The 15,252-nt window shown below is 60.1% G+C and overlaps 1 long non-coding RNA gene across 1 annotated transcript; it reads right to left on the reverse strand.

The window, feature by feature from the left end:
- Positions 1–5,910: 5,910 nt before the first annotated feature.
- Positions 5,911–9,404, reverse strand: LOC124098864 (uncharacterized). Its single transcript, XR_006853725.2, has 2 exons — positions 9,262–9,404; positions 5,911–6,451 (listed from the first exon to the last, which is right to left on the reverse strand). It is a non-coding gene; the product is annotated as an uncharacterized LOC124098864 (long non-coding RNA).
- Between the last annotated feature and the right edge of the window lie 5,848 nt (positions 9,405–15,252).

A 15,252-nucleotide genomic window follows, 5' to 3' on the forward strand; every position in this document is an offset into this window, starting at 1 on the left:
GGTCAGGGCAGCTTCTGGGGTGCCTGCCCTCCCCTCTCTGTCCACGCTGCCTCCCTACCCCACGCTGGGCACTTAGGCCTGGCTTAGCCAGAGTGTCCCTCAGCCAGAGCATGTGCGTCTGCAAGTCTGTCCCCTATCCCCCTGGTCCACCTTAACTGCCTTTACCCAGGGTCCCACCAGACCACTCTTGAGTGGCCTCAGGGATCCAGGGCAGGGGAGGGGTGGCCACTGTAGGGGAATCAGGGAGGAAGGTGGGGCTGTTCTTGCCCTGGCCTGCACCTGCCCCCTGTCCACCCTGCCCGCCCAGCAGGCCCCTCCTCCCTGTGAGTGCAGAGGGCCCTTTCCAGGTCTAGATTTCCATGTCAATGGCCGGCCAGGCCGCCTGGTAAGCTGGTTAACAAGCCCAGCGAGGGGAGGCGGGCGGGGTGTTAACACACAGCCCCATTCTCCCTGGCTTGGCTCAAGGTTGCCATGGTGTCTGCGAGGCCTTCAGGCCCAGTTAATCCTTTCTTGGGGCCTTTCATCCTGGCGTCCCACCCCCAGGCTGGTCCTGGTGACTGGGCCATGCCCAACAAGGAGGGCTCCTCAGCAGGGTCAGGAGAGGCCATAAATCCACCCCCAGGGCCCCCAGGCCCTAGGCCCAGCTCTTTGTCCTGGGCATTGTCTCCAAGTCCCCAGCCCTCCCGCTCTGGGAACTCTGGTGGCGGGAAGGGTCTTTGCCAGGTGGTCAGCTCCTCTCCTTCCAGAGTGGAGGCTCCTCAGGACCGTCCCCTGGTCTCTCTGCTTGTCCTGTGTCCTGTGGCCTCCTCTCCTTCTCTCTCCCAAGCTGCACTCCAGCTGTGGCCTCCCTGTTCCTGGAACGCACCGGACTGCTCTAGCCTCAGAGCTTTTGCCCTAGCTGGACGCCCCCTTCCCCAGGTGTCCCCACGACTCCTGGCTCCCCTGCTGCAGGTCTTTACAGTCATATCACCTCCTCGGGAGCCACAGGTCCTGGGTCTCTGACAGCACAATCCCTCTGACCCACCTTGAGTGTCACTTGTCATCTGTCCCTCTAGAACACTGACTCCAGTGCTGGACAAGGACTCCAGCGACCACAGCAGGTGATGGACTAGACTCTACAGCAAGGGATGGGAGCTCTCTCTGCTTGGGATGGAGGTCGCAGACCAAGGACACAGCAGCTGAGGTCTCAGTCTGGGCTGACCAGACGGCACCCTGGAGGACTCAACTGCCCCATCTCCATGGGGGCCCGGAAGCTCACCACCAAGACCACCTCCCTTTCCTCCAGCATCCTCGGTCCCCAGAAGACAGAATCCTGGAGTCCTGGGAACCCCAGGCCAGCATGTGACCTAAAAGGCCAGTGGTCCCGCTGCTCCTCCCTGCCACTCTGCTCACAAGCCCCCAGTGATGTGGGCCCTGGCTCAGGGGCCAGGAAGTGCAAGTGGACCCCCCCCAACCCCCTGCTGGTGTGCTGCTCCCCAGCCCATGGCTGCTGGCCTTGTGGCAAGGTGGGTGACTGCTCCCCTCACTTCCTGGCTGGCCCAGGTGAGGAGCTGCTAGCAGGGCCCAGAGCCCATCTGCATCCCTGAATGTGGAGTGAGAGACGCACTTGCTGATGCGTCCACAGCTCCCAGAGTCTCAGGGCAATTTCACCAGGCAGAAAGGACAGGAGGTGGCTCCCTTTGACAGCCGAGAAAGAGGACTCTTTTTTTTTAATTAAAATTTATTTATTTATTTTTAGCTGTAAATGGACCACAGACCTGTATTTTATTTATTTACTTCCTATTAGCTGGTGCTGAGGATGGGGCCCAGGGTTGGGCAAGCGCTCTACCACCACCCCAGCCCCAGTCCGAGGCTAATGAGGCCCCTGGAAGGCAGAGCCTGGCTGTCCAGCGGGGAGACCACCCCAGCCTTGCTGATCAGACTTGGGCCTCCTGACAGAGCTCCGAGGCCTCCCCAGACCTTGTGAGATGAACTCATGGGCCCCCATGTGGCGACAGTCCTTGGGAGGTGGGGACAGCAGGAGGGTCAAAACTCAGGGGTGGGTTGTGGTGAGAGAGCCCCCTGGGGCAGCCTCAGTTCCTCAGTCACAGGGGCTCAGGAGGGGGACACCACCTTCACAGGGCCTCTCAGGAGATGGAGCAGCAAGACCCCCACCCCTGCACCCCACTGTGGGGAAGGATTATCAGGAGCCCCAAGAAGGCAGCGGAACACAGGCGGGCAGCCTCTCCCCCGAGGGCTTGGGAAGACTGGGATTCTGGAACTCTCTGGGGAGACCTCGGAAGCTCCGACCTTGCAGCTGCAGTTGGCTGCACAGTAGGGGGCGGGTGGCTGCCCCCAGCCTGTGCCCTCTCGGAGACTCTCAGCTGACCAGTCGTGGGGGTGGCACTTCTCTGCCAAATGGAAGGCATCACAGCTCAGAGAGGGCAAGAGACTTGCCCAGGGGCACCCAGCGAGGGCCTGTGACACAGTATCTGTGAGTGGATGAGGAGATGTGCTGGTCCAGGCCCCCTGAGCCCACCATGCCCTGGGTTGATCTTCCTCAGCAAGCAGAGAGCCTGCAGGAGGGGCGGGGCCTCTGCACCTGGGGTGGACACCGGCTTGGGCAGCCTCCCCCTCCCAGGTCCTGGTTGGGGTGGAGGTGAGCCCAAGCGGCCCCCACTGGCTGCCAGCCTCCTGCAGCTGCAGTGGGCCAGGCAGCTGCTCTCAGAGGTTGGCAAAGGCCCCTCTGGGGCTCAGGGATCTGCCGCTGTGTGGGCGCCCCCAGCCTGGAGCCCAGCCGGTGGCGAGTCAGAGCAGGCCCACCCATCTGGGAAAGGGCCCAGATCTGTGCCCCAGGAGCCCCAGGCCCCACCCCCAGCTCTGCTTTCCTCCTTCCACCCCCAGCCCCTGGCCCATTCCACCCACCAGCTCCTCAGCACCCACTAAACCCAGGCTGGGCTTCGTCCGGGGCTCTGCCTTCTCTGAGCCTCAGTTTCCCAACTTGCAGCAATGCAGATGAATGAAAGCCACCAGGCCGTGCTGCCAGACTCAGACCCCACGAAGATCAAGGGGCCTTGGAGAGAATCAAAAGGCGGGGAGGGGCACAGAGAGGTCATGTGCCTCACCTGAGGTCACTCAGCACAGTCAAGATTTAAGCTCCAACAATATGGCTCCAAAAGGCAGATAAGCACACCCTTGAGCAAAGTGTCACCCCTCCCAGCCTCAGTTTCCCAGGGAGGTCCCAATGTCAATTCCAAAACAGGCTTGGCTCGGTGGATAAGAAGTGGCTGTCAGGCAGTTTGCAGGCAGGGCCTCCCTACTACCCCCACCACACACACACACAATGAGCCTCCCTTTCAGTGCCTATAAAATTGGGGGATCCTGACCTGCCAAGAAGAACTGGGCAACAGAGACAGCAGACTCTCAGGTGCTGGTGTGGAGAGTCAGCAAGCTGCAGCCACAGCCCCTTGGCCTTGCCTGACCCAAGGGCCTGAGACTGGACGAGCAGGCTACAGACTAAGAGAGCCTAGACCCAGACACCATGGGGGGCGGACACAGAGGTCGTGGGAAGGGGCCTCAGGGAAGGTCCCTGTGGATACACCTGGGCGGTCCCGCCTCCTGGGGGACAGGAGGAGATGGCATCAGGACTGGCCCCTCCCTCCCTCAGCCAGACGGCCACCCCGCCTGCCTGCTGTCCTCACCAGCAGGGACAGAGCTGCCCGTGGCCCCTGGGGAGTAACCTCCCTCAGACTCCACAGAGACGAGGAACCTGCTGTACGGGGACACCTGAGCCGCTGACCAGGCCCCAGGGGGGTGCACGTGGGGGCTGGGAGGCAGAGAGCAGGCCCGTTCCCACCACCTCCCCACAGAGGCCCTGGAGGGATCTGGCCAGCAGGCCAGCTGGGCTGGGCCTGCCCTGACCTGTGTCTGCTGAGCTGGGGTCCTGAGACCAGGCCAGGCACACCTGGCCTCAGCTCCTTTGTCCATGTCCCTCCCTGGCCCTGGGAGTCCTGCCGGCAGACAGGACTCCATTTCACAGACAGGGAAGCTGAGCCCCCAGGTGGTTTCTGAGGGACAGAGCAGCTGCTGCCAGGCCTCTGCTGGGGGGCCAAGGAAGCCCCCAGAAGGTGGAGACCCGCAGACCTCGCTTCCAGTCCTGGCTGCACCTCCTGGCTGGAGGACCGCTGAATTTCAGTTTCCACATCTTGTAAAGAGCTCTGGAAGATCATCTGAGTTGACACCGGCATGGCATGCGTGATCCCACTGGTGGGGCAATCTGAGGGGGCAAGCGCTGGGAGCCCAGCCTCCTCGCTGGCCCAGGGCCTGGTGGCCACTTGCCCACACTCATGCCCAGGCCTGAGGGCCGAAACACCCTGCTAGCAAGAAGGCTTAGCACAGGGGGGAGGGCAGGCCTGGGGGGGAGGGATTGTTGGCCTATCTGTATGCGACCCTCTGTCTCTCATGCCTCGCAGGGGCCTGGGATGCTGGGAACCAGCCAGGAGTCAGGGGCAGGTGTTAACTGTCCATTTGTGCTGTGCGGGTGGGGACTACAGGTCACATTCCTGGTGGGCAGGCCTGGCACTGCCTGCTCCCTGCTCTTGGAGCCGCCAACCCTGCCTGGGACCAGGCTCTTGGTCCCCATGCCAATCGGTGTCCCCCACCCACGTACACCAGTGCAGATAGGGAAACTGATTTAGCAGTGAGGGAAGTTTGGCCTCATAGGTCCCTGACATTTGGGGGTACTGTGACACCCCCCCCTCCAAAATATATCAAGTCCCAGCCCCTGGAAAGGGATCTGGCTTGGAGAAAAGGCCTCCAGAGACGTAACTAGTTAAGGACCTTGAGATGAGGCCATCCTGGAGGGAGGGTGGGTCCTAAGTGCAATGAATAGTGTCCTTGTGAGGAAAGGACACAAGGCTCAGAGAGGACCCTGCTGGAGACAGGATGGAGCGAGGCAGTTAGGCCAAGGAGCACCAGGAAGCCACCAGAAGCCAGAGAGCAGCCAGGGACAGATTCACCCTCAGCCCTCAGAGGGACTTGGCACTGCTCACACCCTCACTTGGACTCCTGTCCTCTAGGACACGGGGTGGGGGACCAATTCGTGTGTGTTTCTCCTTCCTCCTTTTCCTCCTTCTGTCTTTCCTTCCTTCGAAAAGGAATTGAATTGAATCGTACCCAGGGCCTCATGGTACTAGGAAAGCTCTTTACATTGAGCTGCATCCCCAGTCCTCCCCACCCGCCTGACGTTAAACTTTGATTCTGACGCAGGCTCTTGCTAAGTTGCTGAGGCTGGCATTGAACTTGGGATCCTCCTGCCTCAGCCTCCTGAGTCGCTGGGATCACAGGTGTGCGTCACCGCACCCAGCTCCATTTTTGTTATTAAAGGCACTTGGCTTGTGGCACTTTGTCACAGCAGCCCTGGGGCTGGGAGGGTCTAAAGAGGCTCATCTGTCAGAACCCGGGAGGATGGGAGGCCGGGCCTGCTTGGGCGTCTCATGGGCAAGCTCCCAACCTTCCACGACATGGGCTACTCCATAGACCTCTGAGTTTCGGATTTCAGCTCATTGACCCATGAGGGTCCAGGGGCAAGGGCTTGCAGTAGACCAGGTCTCCTGGGTCCAGGGGCTGAAGGGGACCCTGCTCCCCAAGGAGCAGAACAGATATGGGTCCAGCTGGAGCTCCTGCCGCTGTCCAGCCACGGGATCCCTCCCCTCCCCCATTCCCATGGACTGGTCTCCTCAAGTTCTAGCTTTCTAGGGAGAGACCCTCCATCTCAACCCTGCCCTGGCCCCGTCCACCGCAGGCCCAGGAGCCCCTATTCCCCTCAAACTGTGATCATCCGTGCCAACGTAGCTTTGGCTTCTGGGAGGTGTCCCCCAAATGCTCCCAAGAGCCACTGAGCTCATTGGACCCCGGGACTTTGCACCTCCGTTACCTCCTTGAGGTGCCCTCATGACACCCCTTTTATTGGATCCTGCTGATCCTGCGTAGAATTCCGTTTTCAGGAGAGTCCCAGCGGCAAGACTGGCTGTGCCTTGTCCCCCTTCTATCTCCACCATTGCACGTGGGTCCAGCATCTCCATCACATTCCAGTTTCAGGAAGGAGAGGGTTTGATGGTTGCCCAGGACAAGCCAGAGTGACCCTGAGGACTCCCCTGTGACCTACTAGCGAGCCACTGCCTCGGAAGGCCTCAGCATGGCTTGTCCCCAGGCCCTCCCTTGTGTCTGGAGGGGTCACCAGGCCGGGCTTCAAAGCAGACCCTGTCTGTCCAGGGCCCAGACTGCTGTTCCTTAGGGTAATGAGCCCTCAGGGAATATGTCCACTGGACGCTCAGGAGTCCCAGGGAAGCAGCCATTCAGCAGATGCTCGGGATCAGGAGAGGGCTGAGTCCTCCTCTCCCTGAAGTGCCACCCTTAGGCCTGGGGTGCAGCAGAGGCAATGAGGGCCAGGGCAGAGGTCACAGAAGGCTGCCTGGAGGAGGAGGGGTAGAGGGTCAGGGTGGACTCCAGAGCAGCTGACGCAGCCTCAGGGGCCTCGCCTCTCCAGGCAGCACATTCCCCATGGACAGACCTTCGGTCGAAGGTTGCTGTCACAGCCCTGGCTCCCCAGAGCCAGCCCGGCCTCCACCTCCCACCTTGTCCTGGCCACCTCTCCGGAGACCAAGGATGAGGCCAGCAGGACCCGCCTCCTCCTTCCGGAGTTTCCAGCTGTGCTGGGGCAGGAGCCATCTGGGGGCTGATGGGATGGGCTTAGGCGTTTGCACATGGGGAGACACGTGTCCCTGGACATGGCCAGCCCCCACGTGCAGACTGGCTGCATGCCATGTCCCCCCACCACCTGTGGACACACAAGTGCACTTGGGTGCCACCCTGTGCCACACCGTCTGGCTGAGAGACACTGTGGTTCCCAAGCCATCACAGTGCTTTTTCCTGCACACGGATTGTGTGCCACCAGCATGCCTCTTTGTACTGGGGGTCTTTGTTCTGTCACCGACACACCCAGTGTCGTGCAAGTGTCATTATTAGCAGAGCTCCCTCAGGCTCTCAAAAATGTCCCAGTTTAGATGATAAAATATGTGGCCGCCTCTGTTTGGGGCACCAAGAGGAAGACACCAGGCTTCTGCACAAGGGCCAAAGAGCAGGTCTTAGGCCCCAGAGGGGGTGAGGGGAGAAGGAGGGGCCCAGGCTGGGTGCTGGGAGGCATCTGACCACCTGGCCTCCAGTCCTATGCTCCCTTGACCCTTCAGGGGGGAAACGCAAAGCCTTGGGATTAGGATCTGAAGTTGTCTGTCCTTGTCTGTCCTCCAACACTGTCAGGGGCGGAGGCCAAGGCCAGCCTTACAATCTGAGCGCGGGCTGGGGAGGACACCACCAAGGAGAGCAGCCCCGGCTGCAGAAAGCCTTGAGTGATGGGGAGGGAGGGGACAGAGGGCAGTGTCAGGGCCACTGTGCGCCTGGATGGAGGTCATGCACTGACCAAGTATGGACACTGAAAATCCAGCCACGCTCTGCTCCTAGAGCTGCAAAGCAGCCATGCTTTCCCAACAGTGCTCCTGGGCAGAAGACAGGGCATCAGCCAGGCGGGGTGCCGTGCTCCCCAAGGCCCTGTGTCCACTGTGGCAGCAGGTGTTCACAGACATGAGCCCCCAGGTGCTCCTTCTCTGGAGGCTGCCCAAACAGCCCAGAGGATGCTGGGGCCCCAGCCCTGGACAGGGCCACACCAGCTGGCCAAGAGACACTGTGGTTCCCAAGCCATCACAATGGCCCCACAACAGGGGTCCCTGGGGATGGAACTTAATCTGCAGCATTGAAGACCTGAAAGCTGTGGCCCCTGCCACAGCCAGCAGACGCACCTGCCCGCCCCACCCAGGACACCCGATCCATCATGGACCTGCCTCAAAGGGGGACACTATCTCCAGCATTCCCTGCCCCAAGGCAGAGACAAGGAGGGAAACTGGGTCGCAGGGATAGAGTGACAGCAATGGTGGGTGGGGACCAGACAGGAAAGAGGGCGGCCATTGAGGACACACCAGACCTGAAGAGCTGCCCCGGGCCACAGAGCCCCAAGGGTGGCTTCAGGGACAGCTGGATTCTGGGTGCAAAGAACAGGCAGAAATCCTGTGACACACCCAGGACAGGGACCCTTCCTCTCTCCCTTTCCCAGAGAAATGCCACAGGCCCTGCTGTAGGCTGGTTTGGGGTCAGGCCTCACCCCTCTTGGAGCAGGCTAGCCAGCCACCTGCCCCTTGAACTGGGCCTGTCCAACTCTTGCTAAGGCTCCTGGCTGGGCAGAGCCAAGGGACAGCAGGGAGAAGCCCAAGGTCACCATCACCACCCAGCCTGCCTCTGAATCAGCGTCCTGTAGTCCCCGTTCAGGAGAGCTCCGGAGCCCCTGCCCTCTGACTGTGGGTGCCTAGAGAATGGGGAATGTGGTGAGCCCACGGAGGCACACTCCCCAGGGTGACATGCCACACGCTATGTGGCCTAGGCAGGCCGCCCTCCCGCCTCAGTTTTCCCATTTGTGAAATGAGACTTTGACCTTAGGCTCCTGGAGGCCCTTCTAGCTCCTCTAGCAAGGGCCATGGTTGACCTCCATGGTTGAACCCCAGACGAGAGCGAGGCTGGAGGGTATGGAGGGGTAAAGGGAGGAGGGGGAGGGGACTTCCTGGAGGAAATGGTGGCTGAGCAGAGGCCAAGCTGGGCCCACTGAGCCTTCCCGGCAGAAGCACAAGCACAGAGGGCGAGACCTGGGGAGTAATGGTCTGGCCAAGCCAAGGAAGGCCGAGAGGCTGGCAGGGGCTGGACTGGGCTGGCCTGCCAAGGGGGGCAGCCCTCATTTTCTGGTCAGGCCCACCTGCCCCAGCTGCAGGGAGGTGGGGGCCCTCGGGGCTCTGCTTGGCCTGACCTGCTGTCGCACCCAGAACCACCCCAGAGGTGGTGCAGGGAAGCCTGGCCAACCACGCCTGGTCCTCGGCTTCCTCGGGAGGGGTGGGCTGTGGCCTGGGCCAACTCTCCTCTCACCCCAGCCCTGTGGGACCTCCCCGCCAGCAAGCTGCTGCTCAGACAGCGCCACACCCAAGCGCTGGAGACCCCCCTGCCCACTGTGTGACCCAGGCCAGCCCACTTCCCTCTCTGACTGCAGCTTCCTCATCTGCAAGATGAGGCCAGGAGGCTCCCTGCTGGGCCGGTGACCCTCTACCCACCCCACCTTCCTGCCCCTCCTGTCCTCGGGCTTCAACACCCCCCACCCCCGCAGTTAGCAGAGGAGATGGGGTGCCCTACCTTGAGGCCAGCCTCAGGGCTATGGGAGGAGGGGGCACTGGAGGCTAGGCAAGAGGAGGCCGGGGTTGAACCTGGCAGGCTCAGTACAGTTGTCTCTGCAGCCTTCCTGTTTTGGAGATTAAACCCCGGCTGAGCAAACAGCTTTCAAGGAGGCTCCTCCCTCCACCCCAGGCCTGAGGCTGGGGCCACCTAGAGACTGTGGAATGACAGAGATGGGCCTGTGACCTCAAACCCCCCTCCACCCTGCCCTAGCACTGCCCAGAAGCCTGGCCCCAGCCCCAGTCCCTCCCTGCCCCTGCTGGCCATCACCCGGAAGCCCCCTGTGCAATCCTTCCGTTCTGGGCCGCCACACTGTCCTGATGGCCCTGCCCTCTGCAGCCTCTGCCTTCTACATCCTCTGGCCTTGGGTGACCTCCTGCAGGAAGGCAGAAGCAGCCCTCCTTGGGCCATACTGCGAGGTGCATGCCAGGCACGGTGGGAGAACCCTGCCATCTCTCCAGTGGCTCCTTTGGATTAGAGCGTTCTTTGCTGTGGGCCCTTCCTGGGTGTCCAGGTGTCCAGCAACATCCCTGTCCCCTCCCTAGTACATGCTAGCACAGTGGGCCCTCTCCAGTGGCAAGGATGACCAAAAATATCTCCAGGAATTCATTGTCAAATGTTTCCCAGGGGACCAGAATCACCTCTGGTTAGACCCCCGGGCGGCCCCAGCAGATCAAGGGTGTGAAGAGACCCTGCTACAGAGAGGGGCTCAGAGGCTATGGTGGCAGCAGTCACAGCTCTGCAGCACCGAGACCCTGTCCCAGGCTCACCTGCCCACTTCCTCTTTCTCCCCTCCCACAGAGTGGGGCCCCTGAGCTACCCAGGCCTCCCTCTGCAAATCCTCTCCAAACTAAGCTCCAATATTGGCAGAGCCTCCCAAGGAAGGAAGGAGGAAAACAAAGGCTGAGGGGGCCCTCAGTCTCCTCCCAGCGTCCTACCTCCCTGGAAGAACTGACTGACAGACAGGGAGGCTCCAGCCTGGCCCCAGCCGCTTCTCTTTCGGTAATGCACTTTGGGCCACTTCTCTTTTGCTCCCTAACCTTCCGTGGCTCCCTATTGCTTCCCATGGCATCCTGAGCCTGAACTTGAGGCTCCTGTTCACTGCTCCAGCCTCATCTCCCATGGTGGTTCTACCCACATCCCTGCCTAAGAATTCAGCCTCTCCAGACCCTGACAGTCCCACCCGATATCTCCCCATCCAGGTTCATCTACCCAAAGCTTAAGCCCCAGGGGAGGCATCAGTGTCTTTTTCAGAAGGCTTTCCAGAAGCTCCTCTCCCCCAGCTCTGGCGCATGGTGTATTCTCCTCACCACAGCCGGCCCAGCACCTTTGGGCCTGACCCATCTTCCCATCCCCACCACCCTCTGTCTGCCCTCAAAATATCTGGGTGCCTGTTGAATTCTTCCCACAAGACTGTGAGCTCCCCAGGACCAGAGGCTGTATCTGAGGCCCCATCTCAACTCCCCTGTGCCAAGCACAGCCTTCATGCAGACGCTTAGGCAAGGTGTGGGCGGGTGGGCAAAATGGGCAGGAGGATGGCTGGATGGTCAGACAGGTGGAAGGGTGAGTGGAGGTGGAACCGACACTCAGGTACTGAAGTGGCAGCTCACCTCTTTGCAACTGAGCACATCATTCCTGGATATAACCCCCACACCACCCCGACTTCCAGAGCAGCCTGGATTATCCCCTGATGCCATATCTGCCCACCCTTGAGGGAGTGAAGGAAGCAACACTCCCGTTTTGCAAAGGTAGAGTGTGAGGTCAGGGAGCACCCAGACTCTGACCCAGCCTGGAGCCTTCCCACCATTCCTGGGATCCTGTCCCCTTGACATGGCCTGGGGTTATGACTGGGGCAGGGGATCACGCCTGGAGCCTGCCAGGCCCCAGCACAGCCGGCCCACCTCCTGCTCACCCACACAAGCTTGCCATTCTTAGGGACACAAAGGCCATCTGGGGCAGGGTGGCTCTGGTGCCTCCCTGGTGGGTGTCTGGCCTCTGCAGGATGTCGGTTAAGTGGATCCTGGTGGTCCAGCTCTGCTACTGGGGGCTGCAAATCAGATTAGCTCCAGCCAGCCCCACAGCCCAGCTGGCCCTAGGGCAGAGTCCCCAGAAGAGGCTCAGCTGCCAGGCCTGGGCCTCTGCCCTCCTGGTGTGGACAAGTCCTGGCCCCACAGTAGAAACCATCCCCACCATGGGGTCCGGGCATGCTTCCTTTCCTTTTTGAACCCCTAGACCTGTCTAGGAGGCCAAGGGTTTGCATGAGACCCTTTGAGGCCATGTCACAGGGCAGACCCACAGCCTGCTGTCTCGAGCACTTGTCTTCACGAAGGCTTCCTGAGGCCCCAATCCTTCACCAGTCAGAGGTCAGCAGGCAGCTCTGTGCACCTCTACCCCGAGACCCACGTTCCTCACAGCTGAGTGTTTGGGGACAGAAGCAAGGGAATGTGGGGCTGGGGTGCAGGCTCAGCGGCACAGCGCTTGTGTAGCGTGTGTGAGGCACTGGGTTTGATCTTCAGCCCCGCATAAAGATGACTAAAAATAAAATAGAGGTATTGTGACCATCTACAACTAAAAAGGAAGCTGCCGCAGCAGCAAGGGGATGCTCTGTCCAGCCCAGAGCAGGTCTCTGTATCCCCCGCCAGGTCCACCCTTCCTTCCCGCGGGTTTATAAAGCTGGCAGCGTTCAGACACTGAACACAGCTGTGAGCAACATGGTTTCTGCTCTCACATAGCTGACATCTGGCCCCTTCCCGGCCATCCACATGCTTCTGTCTGGCTGTCTGTCCATCTACCCATCCAGCTATCCCATTCACCCTGCCCTCTCTCATCCATTCATCCATCTGTGTCCATTCATCCCTCCACCCATCCATCCATCTGTTCACCCACCTGTGTCCGTTCAAACCTTCCAATCATCCATCCACCCATCTGTCCATCCATCCATCTACCCATCTACCCCCCGACTCATCTGTTCAGCTAGTATTTACTGAGCATCTACATTGTACACGGCCCTCACAAGGAGTAAGACATGCCCCTGTCCTCAGGAGGCAGATGGATAAAAAGACAGTTTACAGCTTCATGTGGTCAGTACCAGGATGATGAGGTTGGGGAGGTTCTGGGTGAGGCAGTGCTTAGCTGGGCTGGCAGGGTGCCAGGACAGGTGTGCTCCAAAGCCTTGCCCAGTCACCCAGCCCAAGTTGTTCATGCAAGGGTCAGGGTTCAAGCCCAAGTGTCAGGCCACCAGTGGAAAGGTGGTCACTTTCTGCCTGCAGAGCCTGTTTGGGTGGGCAGGGCAGGAAGGTGCCAGCCATGTCCCTACTACAGAGAGGAGTAAAATCCTGAGGTGCACAGTGAGATGGGAACTGTCCCAAGACCATACAACGTGTGGGCAGTGGTGAAGGGTGCTGGGCAGAGTGGGCAGGCAGGGCTGGGATGAGGTGGGTGCTACACTCACAGCTAGCGGCTGCCACTCTCCCCCTGGGATAGGGCCATGCCCCACCCCACCCAAAGCTGTGGGACTCAGTTGTGCCCTGGGTACCCCCCACCCTGTCCAGGGAGCTAGCCCTCAACCCCGCCCTGCCAGCAGCAACTGCTCACTCAGAAGCTGGGCTAGGTGTCCCTGAGCCACCTCCATCATGCCATTGTTCCTTGGGGAGCCCACAGGCACCAGACATTCTCTCCAGCAGCCGGGACAGGCTGGACACGAGCCTAGGTGTCCAGCCTTGCCTTCCTGCCATAGCCTTGCTGTAAGGTTGAGGGATGCTGCCCGCCTTCCCTCTCTGGGCTCTGCCGGTTCCTGGGCCACAGAGCAGGGCCACCTGACACAGGGCAATGAGGGGTCGTCTCAGATGACTTCCTACTGAGTTAATGGGTGACCCATTACATCTCCACACATCTTCCCAGGACCCCATGGGAAGGCTGGCCAGCAGCAGCCCAAGATACCACCTGGGAAGGCAGGCAAATGGCAGGCTGGATGCCATCCCCTGGTGGGGCAAGGACAGGACCAGGCCATGTCTCCCAGGACTTGGCGGGACTGATTCCAACAGGAGACCCTCATATGCTGCTGAGCCTGTGGAGGTGGGGCCTGAACTCAATAAGGATACAACAGCGCCCTTGAGCCTAACGTGGGGACTGGGGGCCCTTGAGATAGCCAGCGGCCTCGCATGGCCTTCTTGGTTGTGTGAGTCTGTTGACTTTCCACCCACCCTCAACAGACAGGTGTCCTAGTCATTAAGGCATCCAGCTGTCCAGAAGCCACAGCTGGGGGGTCAGAGGGGCTGTCCCAGGAAGCACAGAAACCCATGTGCCTAGGAGGGCCGGGCTGCCACTCTCCAGGAGCAACTAGGAGCACCTTAAAAAACAGATGATATCGCTGGGCACAGTGGTGCACGCCTGTGATCCCAGCAGCTTGGGAGGCTGAGGCAGGAGGATTGCAAGTCCAAAGCCAGCCTCAGCAAAAAGCAAGGGGCCAAGCAACTCAGTGAGACCCTGTCTCTAAATAAAATACAAAAAAGGGCTGGGGATGTGGCTCAGTGGTCGAATGCCCCTGAGTTCAATCCCCGGTACCGAAAAGAAAAAAAAAAGATGATATATTCCTTGCATTATGGGTGGGGAAACTGAGGCTCAGAAGAGCAAGGTTACAGGTCCAAGGTCTTGAGGCTAAGAGGTGGCCCCTGGGATGGGAAGGTAAGCAGTCTGGCTAAGTCCATATGTCCTGCCTGAGCTGGGCCCTGAGGTGGCCTCTTCCCCCAGCCCCTTTCCCTAGGATCCTGAGGCCCCCAAGGGGCTTTCTGGGAGACCTCTTCCCTCTCCAGCTCCCTCCTCAGCTCCCTGGGCTGAGCACATGGCATCCCTTACCCCCTTCCCTGCAGGGGCAGTTTGCTCAGAGGGTCCTTGGAGGGAGCCTTGGAGTCTGGGGAAGGGGAGTGCCTCCGGCTGGAGCTGGTCCTGGGGAAGGGGCAGGGGTGGCTTGCTGGTCACCCCTTCCAGATTTCAGACCTCAAGGAGTCACCACGAAATTCCATTCTTCTGACAGCAAAGAAATTGAATCACTCTTGCCAAAGCCTGCAGCCCCCACAAGAATGCCATCAGGCTTTGTCCTGCTGTTCCCAGACAAGCAGCCACAGCCACAGTCCCCAACCACCCCCAAAGCTGACTGCAGGGAGCCACAGGAAGCCCCTGGCCCAGCTCTAGGCGTGTGTCCCCACCAGGCTGGACCCATCCCTTCTGCACAGTCCTGCTCTCTGCACAATGCGGCAGTCCTTCTTTGAATCTCAGCTTGCTTTCTGTACAATGGGCACATGGCTCTTACTGACTATGTAGTGACAACCATGCCACAGCAGCCAAGGTGAGCCTGCAGCATGAGGGCCTGAGGGGCTCTGGACTTGAGGGAGTCCCAACCCCTGGACTGGGGGCCCACAGGATATGGACTCACTTGCAGGACAGGTGGGTGTGGGGAGGCACAGCTGCTTCCTCTCTGGCTGCTGGCAGAACGCTCGGCGACTAGTTGGTACCCACTAACTACCCTTGCCCTTAACCTGAATTTCAAGGCACAGGGCACAGTGCATGTAAAGATGTGAGAGCCTGGCATGCTTGGGTTGTTGGGGACTGAAGAGGGTTGTAGGGAGCAGCAAGAAACTGGGCTAGGGCTGTCACAAGGTGTGTGGATACCAGGCCAGGACTTCAAATGGCAGGCAGTGGGGGCCGTGGAGGATTTTCATCTTCTTGTGAGTGATGGTGGTGGAGTTTCCAATCAGAGTAGCCTGGTTGCTGTAGAAAGAATAAATAGAGCAGGTAGGCTGGGGACCAGGGGACCATGGGAATGGAGGGTGTCAGATGGTACAGGGAAGAGATGCTTGAGTGGAGGTTAGCGCTCCACATAGTTGTGAGGCAGACTGACAGGAGTTGGGGTTGGAGGTGAAGAACTTGGGGTAGAGACCAAGGTTGGGGCTGGGC

Source organism: Marmota monax, unplaced genomic scaffold, assembly GCF_021218885.2.
Source record: "Marmota monax isolate L192 unplaced genomic scaffold, Marmota_monax_Labrador192_F-V1.1 WCK01_AAM20220418_F8-fsc00338, whole genome shotgun sequence".
Taxonomy (NCBI): Eukaryota; Metazoa; Chordata; class Mammalia; order Rodentia; family Sciuridae; genus Marmota; species Marmota monax.